Here is a 10,710-nt window from a genome sequence, read left to right as displayed (position 1 = left end):
GGGCAAAGCTGTCCTCATAAAGCTGGGGGATTGGGAAGTCTATGTGTGGAAGGTAAAAGTCTCTCTTTTTCTCTAACTCCTCTTTTCTCCTTTCTTCCTTCGGCCTGCCTTCTCTTCATTTCCCCCTCTGTATATATGGTGAGTCTTGGCAGATAAGTCAACAAGAAATGCTGGTCTACACTGAGATTTCAGAGGTACCTCGAACAAATGCTGAGGATCAAGGATGGTGGAAGAGAATGAAGGCTGGGGGGTGTATTCAACTGCACGGACCACAGGTTGCTCTGTCCCTGGTGCGGCAGGAGGGGTTGTCATTTTTGTCTCATCAACACAATTCTGACTACTCCTTGGAGGCACATGTGTTTTCATGGATGCCCCAGAACTCCCTTCCATTTGGGGTGATTTGTAAGTAAGGGGCAAGAAGTATCTAGACCTCATATGCCATCACCAGTAGAAGAGAGAGTTCTGTATGATAAATCACTTTCAAGCCCCTCATCCCATTTCCAAGTGTCTAATCTCTTTTGGATGCCAGATCTTACAAAACTGGTGAGGTTTTGTGTCTGTGCTTAGGCGCTGACCGAGGAGCAATACCATATGTCTCTGTCCTCACTCTTCCTGGCCACCGACTACCTTGCTCTCTCATCTCTTCCTGAAAGGTACTCAAGATTCTCACAGCCTGAAATATGGACAAGCCAGGACAGAGCCACAGAATCTTCCTGTTCGTCACATCGCCCTTAGGAGGTGAAGGCAAGGTGTTGATGGCTTCATAATGCCTTGGACAAGCCCCCAAACATATGGAAAATATGGAGAATAAGGTATATGTTATAAAAATAAAATAAATAAAATAAATGCCAATTTCTGGTAATGGTTTGTTTTTATAGTAACTGAGAAGCCCCATAAACCTGCGAGTAATCACACATTTATGTTGAGGGTAAGCTAGGAGAATTAGGGACCGCACTGGGACTGGAGCTATTAGGACAGCTGCTTCCCATTGGCGAGGATCTGAGTTCAAATCTCCGCCAGTGGTACAAATGAAAATGTCATTTTAAAGTTAATTAGCTCCATGCAATAAATACTAGCTGCTTGATTGATGTACCTAAAAAATAACTACTCAAAAATTATATATATATAAATACATATATAGCCCATTACACAAGTCTGACCAGTCAAAAAGTCAGACATTATTTAAATAATTTGCTTCTCTTAATAGTCTAACCACCTGCAAGTAAATAGAATTTATTAAAAGAAGGTGGGGCTTCTGGGAGATGAATTTTAGAACTAGAGGGAAAAATACTTTTTAAAAGCCATCAAATTGAATCCTTATTTTTATAGAAGAAGGATAAAATCTTGGGAGGTTAAGTGACTTGGTAAAGTAATACAATTAACTGGCGGGGAAGTGAGGCTGGGTTCCAGGTGTCCCAGCAGTTACATATGTTCTTGGGGTAATTTCTGCAGGCTCTTAGCGTGGCTCTCTCCTCCCTACTCTGATGCCTATGCTTGCAACAGCTCACCCACGTGACCTCTTCCTGCCTGTTCTTTGCTTTCAGTGCTGTGACTTCTCTTGCTACTAAAATCTCAAGTGTAGCACCTCAGTGCTTTTTAAAAATTTCCCCAATGACTCTTTCCCATCAGGTACAAAAATATGAACACATAGGACATCCTAAAATTGAACCAGAACTCAGTAGCGGTGGAATTAGGAGACTGGTTTTGGTTTAATTAGGAATTAGAGAAGTGTAAAGGAGCACCGTGGTGCACACCTTTAATGCCGGCACTCAGGGAGACAGGCAGATCTCTAAATTCTAAGTTAGCCTGTTCTATATAGTGGGTTCCAGGACAGCCAGGGCTGCACAATGAGACCCTGTCTCAAACAAAACAAAACATTAGAGAAGTATGGAGACACCCCTTTTAAGCAGAAAGATTTCCTAGTTAAAACGATACATATGTACTGCCCAGACCAGGGAGAGAAAAGTCAGCCACAGTGATTTCTAGGTCAATGGCTTAAGCTGTTGCTTGCTTTGAAAGAGCACCTTTTATGGGAGGCTTCATCCAGTGACAGTGTCACTCTGCTAAAACTGCCCCAAAGCCAAAGCCTCAGAAGAAAACAGTAAGCTACACAAGGACTCTTCTGCCACCTTAGACTATACATCCATCGTCCCCAAAGGATGGATGTGAGTGGCTTCATTAGTCCAGGATCCCTGAAGGGGTAGAGCAAGAATAAGTGAGTGAGAGGTGGGGAGGAGGAGAGAGTGGCGATGTAACTGCAAAACACCTTTCACAACTAGAGGCTAGATGGCCCTCTGATGGCTGCAGCAAGCCAGCAGGCTGGAGGACACAGTAGCATCTCCGTCTAAGCTGGAGGCCCCCTAGCAAGAAGGATCAGTGGTTCATAGAGCCCCACCCTGAGCCCAAAGTCCTGGAAGCACCACAAGGAGCCGTGGTGCAAGTCAAGGCCAAAGGCTGACGAATCTGGAGTCTGATGTCTGCTGCCATCCCAGATTTAACAACCCATGGCAGCTAAAAACAAAACAACAACAACAACAACAACAAAACTTGAATTTGAGCACTTGGGGAAGCTCTCTCTTCTTCTTCTTCTTCTTTTTTTTTTTTTTTTTTTTGTTGTTGTTGTGCTTGGGCCCCAGTTTACTGCACAGTGCCTCCCACATGTAGAGCTGCATTTCCCCCTAAGGTTTGATCACTGTGTACCACTATGCGCAAGTAGTACAGTCTCTGGACACACCCTCCTCAGCCTTACTGATTTTTCGAGGAGTCTCTTGATCCAAGTGAGTTTGCATACAAGGGCTGTTCTGGTGAGATATTAAAGACTAAGGAGGAAGCCGTCCCAGAAGCAGGGGAAAAGTGATTTTTGTGGCAGTGAACTTGGCTGATTTTTGTGCGTGATGCTCATTGATGTAAAGGACTGGGTATCAGCAGATGTGCCAAGCCAAACCTGTGGGAGTTGGAGGCCAAAGGTTTTGGGAGTCAGATCTCTCCGCCCTATAGTACAGACATCAAACTTATGTTGTCGGGCTTGGTGGAAGGCACCTTTATTCACTGAGCCATCTTGTCAGCCCTATGTGCGATATTTTTGAGTATGGCCATTTTTTTTTAATTTGGTTGGTTTTGTTTTGTTTTTTCAAGACAGGGTTTCTCTGTGTAGCCTAGGATGTCCCAGAACTCACCCTGTAGACCAGGCTGGCCTCGAACTCTCAGAGATGCACCTGCCTCTGTTTCCCCAGTGCAGGGACAATTGAATCTTTATGTAAAATGTTAACTGGGATGAAGCAGAAAGGGCCATTTTTTCCACTTTAGGAGTTCTAAGAACTAGATTCAACAAAGATGAGTTTTTACCTTGTTATTTCCACAGTAGCTGTGACAATCAGACAGTGATAGGAGTTGGTGTCCTGAAAGACACTAAGGTATGGATTTGAATAGAAAGTCAAAGTGAACTCGGGGCACTTGACACTCTGTTTTCAAACTGTCAATGTTCTCTACTGTTAGGAGAATATTCTAGATAATTTTAAATCCAAACTCCTGATCAAGGCACAATTCCCGAATGGTACTCTAACAGTGAGTACCACCAGGGCCAGTTTGTCCAGCCTCGTGGACATCTCAGACATCGTATCCGTCCCTCTGCTGCTTCCCAGAGCCTCCCTTACCTCGGACCAGCATCACTTTCCGGGGATTACTATAATCACCTCTACTCAGCCTAAACTGCCTGAATCCTGGTCTTGTTTGCTGCACCCCTTCCCACTCATTTTCTACATTTCTTAAATAATCTTTCTTAAATGCATGCCTGAGCATGGCATTCTCTGCTTAAAATCCTTCAATTACACTCAATTGCATTCATAATTCAGTCCAAACGCCCGGGCCGCAGCCACTCTAAATCCTTTCTGGGATAAGGTGAGTTGTAAACACAACCATTGGATGTAAGCTTACAGGGATTGCTGGCCCTTTGGCTCTCTGGCCTTAACCCTTTACCGTTTCACCTCTCACCCATTGCACCTGGGGCAATTTGATGTGCGGCCTTCATCGGGGTCACCCAGGCCACCTCCACCTTGGTTCTGTCCTAACTTCCACCCCTGGCCCCAAGTCTTAACTCAGATGCCTCCTGCAGAGCACAGCCTTCCTTCCCTGGGAGTGGGTTGAGCCTCTTTTAGCCTCACTCAGTGTCCTGAGCTTTCACCAACCGCAACTCTTGTTGGATGCTGGAGGCTATTGATCCTGGTTTGTTCCTCGATCCAAACTCACAGAGGATTTGGCGTTTGCCTGACTCAGGTGGACAGCTGTCTCGTTTGTTTTTCAAGTGCTGTTTCATTTCCCACTAAACCCTGTGACTCTCCTACAAAAATAAATCGTATTTTATTTTTCATAGTCTTCTGACTGTTGGCTCTACTCACTCTTCAGTTTAGGGACACTGACTCTGACTCTTGACCTGGTGAGCACCAAATGTCTGCTGAAAGCCGTAACCTACAGGAATACATCCCGCCATTTCTAGAGGGACACCACAGTGTCTTTTCATTGAATTTACTTAAGTCTTTGGTGAAAGAAATGTAGGGGGGCATGGACAATTGAGGGCTTTTATTCCTCAGAAGGGCTGGCCATAGAAACTTAGACAAAATTACAAAACAAGGTTTGTGTGACCATGTGTGTGTCCTTTCAGTTTTCTTAATGTATTTTTCCCTCCCTGATCCTCTCTGCCTGTCTTTACTCTCAGTGTGATTCCCTACATTTGGTCAGCATTCTGGTTCCATGTATTTACCTTCTCATATGAAAAGAATCCAATTTTTTGTTTCCTTAGAAGCACTTAGAAAAAAAGGCATTGCTAGATGATTTGTTGATGCCTAATCACTAGCTAATTGTGGTGTGTGTGTGTGTGTGTGTGTTTGTGTGTGTGTGTGTGTTTATATTTCTCTGATGGAACTTAAAAATACAGAGTTTCAGACATGAACAAAAATGGCATTTTTAGGAATTGACAGGTATCAGAGACGAGGGAGGTGAAAGTTCTCCACATCTCTTTTGAAAATGCCATCCGTATCTGAGGCAGTCCCCACTCTCCCCACTCCCATGGAGGAGAACGAGCTGTCCATTGCCTAGATCTGGACAGACGGTCTAGGTTTACCACATGCAATGTCCTTGGTTGGTGCAACAGTTTGTGCATGGCCCCTGGGTCCAGATCCACTGGCCTTGATGGTCTCCTTTTAAGGCTCCTGAACCCTCTGGGTCCTTCCATCTCCCCATTCTTTCATACCATTGTCAGCTGGAGTCTAGCAGTGAGTCCAAGCATCTGTCGCGATCCCTCACTGGGTGGAGTCTCTCAGAGGACATCTATGTTGGGCTAATATCCACTTATAAGTGAGTATATACCATGCATGCCTTTCTGGGTCTGGGTTACCTCACTCAGGATGATCATTTCTAATTCCACCCATTTGCCTGCAAATTTCAAGATTTCCTTGTTTTTTAATAGCTGAGTAGTATTCCATTGTGTAAATGCACTACTCTTTTCTTTATCCAGTCTTCAACTAAGGGACATCTAGGTTGTTTCCAGAGTCTGGCTATTACAAATAAGGCTGCTATCTGGTGCCCCCGATTTGATCACTTCTCCTTCGTGGGGAGACCCAGTGGCACACAGAGGAAGGGGAAGCAGGCTATTGGGATGAGACCTGATAGGCTGTGGTCATACGGTTGGGGAGAGGGTCCCCTTTTGTCAGAGGTCTAGGGGAAGGGAATAGGGCAGAAGAGGGAGAGAGGGTGGGAATGGGAAGATACAAGCGAGAGGATAACAGTAGGGATGGAATCAGAATAAACCATAATAAATTAAAATTTGGAGAAAAGAAAATGCCACCCAGGTTTCCATAAGCCCCAGCAGGCTCTGACTTATATATGCCACAGCATTGACCCATTGCTGAGGAGAAACTTAGCAAACTAGATCCTATCACAAAGGAAGTGCACACCCAGTCTAAGTTGAAAGTTACCCTGGACATACGGAATCTCTAGGCGAGAATGAGACAGAGAAGGGAGTAGGGACACCGTGGAATTTGGGTATATGTTTTGTATCCTCTCACCAGAATGCAGCATTTCCATCCATCAGTGATGACGACCTATTAAAGCAGAGGGAGACTCTTTGAAGGCTCTAAAAGGCTTCTGAAGAGTTCCTGTGTTTTGTCAATCAGTCAATTCCAGTCCTGCTGTGACTTGAATGGGTCCCCACAATGTGTATGGGTTAGCAATGTAATACTGAGATAGATTCACAGTGCTACTTTTGAGGCAGGGCCTTTGGGTTGTAATTAGGGTTAAATGAGGTCAGGAATGTGGGGCCTGCGTGATGGTCCCTTGTGGCTTTCAGGGAAGAGAAAGAGAGACTTGGGATGGCACGTTCTCTCTGTCTTGCTTGGCATTGGGTCAAGAAGGCTCTCGCCAGAGATGCTAGACTCTTACTCTTGAATTTTCCAGCCTCAAAATCTGTGAAATAAATAAATCTCTATTCTCCATATGTGACCCAATCTCTAGTGTTATTATAGAAGGAGAAAAATGGATAAAGACAGCTGTTAAAACTCACCTTCTAAGTCAGTTTTGTTTGTTTGTTTGTTTTTTGAGACAGGGTTTCTCTGTGTAGCCTTCGCTGTCTTGGACTCACTTTGTAGAACAGGCTGGCCTTGAACTCACAGAGATCCGCCTGCCTCTGCCTCCCTGAGTGCTGGGATTAAAGGCATGTGCCATCACACACGTGTGTTTTGCAGCCTGCCTATCTATACTCAAGAACTCTTCACTGTAACTAGTCATGATGTGATTTTCCACACTGATGTGAGATCTGGCATGACTTTTCTTCTCTGTCTTGTGGCTGCCAAGACCCTGAGGGTTCAACTCCATCCTATTGTCTGTCATTCCTGGAATGATAGAGAGACCGGTATCAGATGATTTTGGTTGGGTTGGAACATTTCGCTTCATTCCTGGGCCTTTGTTCCAGCTTGAAATATATCACGAGTTAATTGGATTGGTGCAGATAATTAAGATAGTCACTTGGGTTGTGCACCTTTCCTCTCAACTATTTCTTTAAGTTGCCAAATCAAAGCTTGGTGTATTCAAACGTCAATGATTCATGCCTTTTGAAGGGAAAAAAAAAATCCCTCTGAATGGAATTCAAAGCTAAGGAAAATACTTAGACTGATTGGCACCAATGCCACATGCTCACGTACAAATCTCCACAACAGTGGGTCAGTTAGAAGAAAATGTTACCCAAGATGCTCAATGCCAAACATTGTTTAGACACCTACTGTTTGTGGTGACAGTGCTATTTTGGTCTCTACTCTCAGATGTTCTTACAACAGAAAGAATTCTCAGATGTCCATCCAAAAACTAGTCATGTACTTTTGTCCCAATAATGAGAGTAAATATGATCCATTTTATTCTATCTTGGCCACTGGTGGAACTGATACACATTGAGTTCTGATAAAATTAAAATCACATAAATACAAAACAATGTAGCCATTGTTAACAAAGTCCAGATGGCTCTCGCGCACGGTTGAGGCCAGGATGACAGAAACTCCGTGGTTTTCATGGAAGAGAAACCATTTGATAATTTCCACTAGATAAGAGTCCTCTCTCTCTCTCTCTCTCTCTCTCTCTCTCTCTCTCTCTCTCTCTCTCTCTCTCTCTCTCTCTCTCTCTCTCTCTCTCTCTCTCTCTTTCTCTTTCTCTTAGGTTACTACTTAGGCAAGAAACACCATGGATGAAGGCAATTGGGCCAGCCCTCAAATTTCTACTTTAGTGCTTTTCAGGTGGGACATTTGCTAAGGTTTGAAGGTATCTCTTATGAAATCCAGGTGTTTGCAATGGGATGTCATTAAGAGGTAGGACCTGTAAGAAATTAAGCCGTGTGAGGGTGTGTTGTGCTTTGCATGAGTTTGTCCTCCATAGTGTCAGCACCAGGACTTTTGGTCCCCAGTTGGTGGTGCTGTTTGGAGGACTTTAATTTAGGTGGCGCAGACTTGATGGAGCAATTTCATCACTGGGAGTGGGCTTGACCCTTCCAATTCCCTCTCGCTCCTTCTTCCTTGCTTTTGAGGATCAGAGCGCTCAGCTTCCTGCTATGCCTGCTTGCTACCGCACCTCACCATGACAGACTCTTAGCAAACCGGAACTATGAGCCACGTCTGCCTTCCTTCTGTAAGTTGCCTTCATCATGATATTTTTATCATAGCAACACAAAAGTAACCAAAACAAAGTGTTTTTGTTGCCGTAGCAGCATACCTGAAAAAGGAGGGGAATTTCATTTTGGCTCATGGTTTCAAAGGCTTTTCACATCAAGCAGAAAGCAGGGGGGGGGGGTGGAGGGAGGGAGGGCGGGAGAGAGAGAGAGAGAGAGAGAGAGAGAGAGAGAGAGAGAGAGAGAGAGAGAAACAGAGCTAATACAGGCATAAGTGCTTGCCTCCATTAATCTTCTTCCAAATATGCCCTATCTCGCAACATTTATAGAAACTCGCCAAATGGCACCTCAATCTGGAGACCAAGTATTAAAAACATGAGCCCGTTTGGAATATTCCAGATTCAAGCCATACCAGGGCTCATTCACTCTTGATGAGATTTAAGGGCCTTACAAAAGAATGTTGTAGCCCTTGCTTCCATCCTCCCTTCACACAGCTGCCCTCCCTTCTAGAGGATGCAGCCCTATTAGAGGACTTGCTAGTGCCTTAGCTATGGACTTTTTGGAGTCAGAGTTGATAAATCCTCTTTCTTTCTTTTTTAAATAAATCACCCTTTCTCAGGGTTTTTCTGTTACAGCAACAGAAAATCAATTAAGACAGGGACTGGACTAGAGAACTAGGTGTGCTATTGTTTAAAAAAAAAAAAAACAAAACCTAAAAAAAAATGTAAAAGTGGCTTTCAGGATCAGGTGATGAGGGAAGGATGGGGCGATGTGAACTGACATTCAGAAAAGGCCTGTGCTGCTGTGCACACATGCCAAGAAGGGAATGCTCAGAAGGTAGGAGGAAACGTAGAAGGAAGACTGCCCTTGCGTGTTCTCGGTTGGAAAGGGGAAACGGGGCAATACCGAATGAAAAGTGGTGTCCTGTGATGGAGATGAGGAGTGTGGGTGAACTGCGCCCTCATCCCGGTGTTTTGTATGAAGTCGGATCTGAATGGCAACGAACTGGCAGCTCTAGGAAGGGAGAATTTAGAGAACAAGAAGCTCAGGATGCCGCATGGCTTCTCTTAACCACTTGCAGTGAAATGAAAGGGAGGAGAAATGTCTTAAAAGATGGGATTTGTAGTTGACAAGAAAGAAAGAATGCAAAGTGTGGTCAATTCTCATTGGGCCTCTAGAAAAAGAAGCCAGGTGTGATTTTAAGACAACGGGAGAGCGACACCAAAGGCGTTTGGGAGACATTTAAAGCTGGCGTGCCCATCTTAAGTCTAGTATTCCAAAGCCTCAAGGACAGAGGAGGGATATGGGAAGTTTCTGCCCATGAGGGTTTCAAGTATGTTCCCCAAATTCTGGTACAGTAATCCTTGGCTGCTATATCTATGATTCAAATAGGCCGGGGGGGGGGGCACTTCAGGTCTTCTCTGTGGAGGGTGCAAGCTCTAAGGCTCACTATAGTCTGTGTCATGATAATTCTGCAGATGTCCAAAGTGCATTAGCTGTGGAGGCCTGAGGACTTTCACTAATGTAAACATTGCCTCAGAGAAGCTTGGACACAGATGTTAATTGTCGTTTTAGCAGGGCCAAAATAGTTCTGCCCACTCAAGTACTGTCAAGTAGAACTGGAACAACGGCCGCTTAAGAATGGATGGCAAAAACAAGGCTCTGCTGGAGAACGCAGATCAGTAGAGCCACCACCATTTAGCACTGGTGTTGGAACAGGTTGAGGCTTTTGTGGCTCCTAGGATGAAATGGATATATATTGCATGTGAGAAGAACATGAGTTTGTTATATATTTTTGATGTGGTACTAGGAAAAGGTGACCTTTAGAAACCCACTGACATTTTCCTCCAGCCCCATAAGAGCTACAAAAGGGGTTGTGCCCAGCAAAGCTTTAACCAAATATAATAGGTTCACATCCTGGTAAAGAACAAAGACTAAAACAAGCAGGGCGGAGATGTGAGGATTTACTACCTACAGCAGGCAGAGTGAGTACAGAAGTCATTTTCAAAGCTATAACCTCTGGAACAAAGGAAACTGGGAGATTTTTTTTTTTTAATGGGAAGTCTATACGTAGTCAGATACTAAAGCTCTTCAAAGTGAACATTTTCTGAGCGTGTTTAGTTCAAGAAGGGAATGTGGCAGATGCATTTCTCAGCATGCGTACACCACCATGCCCAACTCTTATCTGTGTCTGACTTCTTGACTTCTCTGAGAGTCTGTTCTTAAGATTTTTTTTGGGGGGGGTTGAGTCTTTGGGGGCTACTGGGGTAAAATGAATGTATTTTATATTTGAGAATGCTGTTTATAGTTATTTTGAATACACTGTTGAGACACAGGGCCTTTCAAAGAACATAAGGTTAAGGTCATTCTAATGGAGACTTCATACAGCCTTTGGCCCTCTTTTGCTTTGCCTTCTGCAATATGAGATCACACACACCTTGTCTCTGAGGACTATACCTATCACTAGATATCCAAATGTACTGATGCCTTGTGTTAAGCCTGCCTTGTATTTCCAGTCTTACAGAATACTTGATTTCCTCTGTAGAATTGCGTTCACACTGGCTACTGTT

The sequence above is a fragment of the Acomys russatus genome, chromosome 16 (genome assembly GCF_903995435.1).
Source record: "Acomys russatus chromosome 16, mAcoRus1.1, whole genome shotgun sequence".
NCBI classification, from domain to species: domain Eukaryota; kingdom Metazoa; phylum Chordata; class Mammalia; order Rodentia; family Muridae; genus Acomys; species Acomys russatus.
This window is presented reverse-complemented; position numbering follows the sequence as displayed.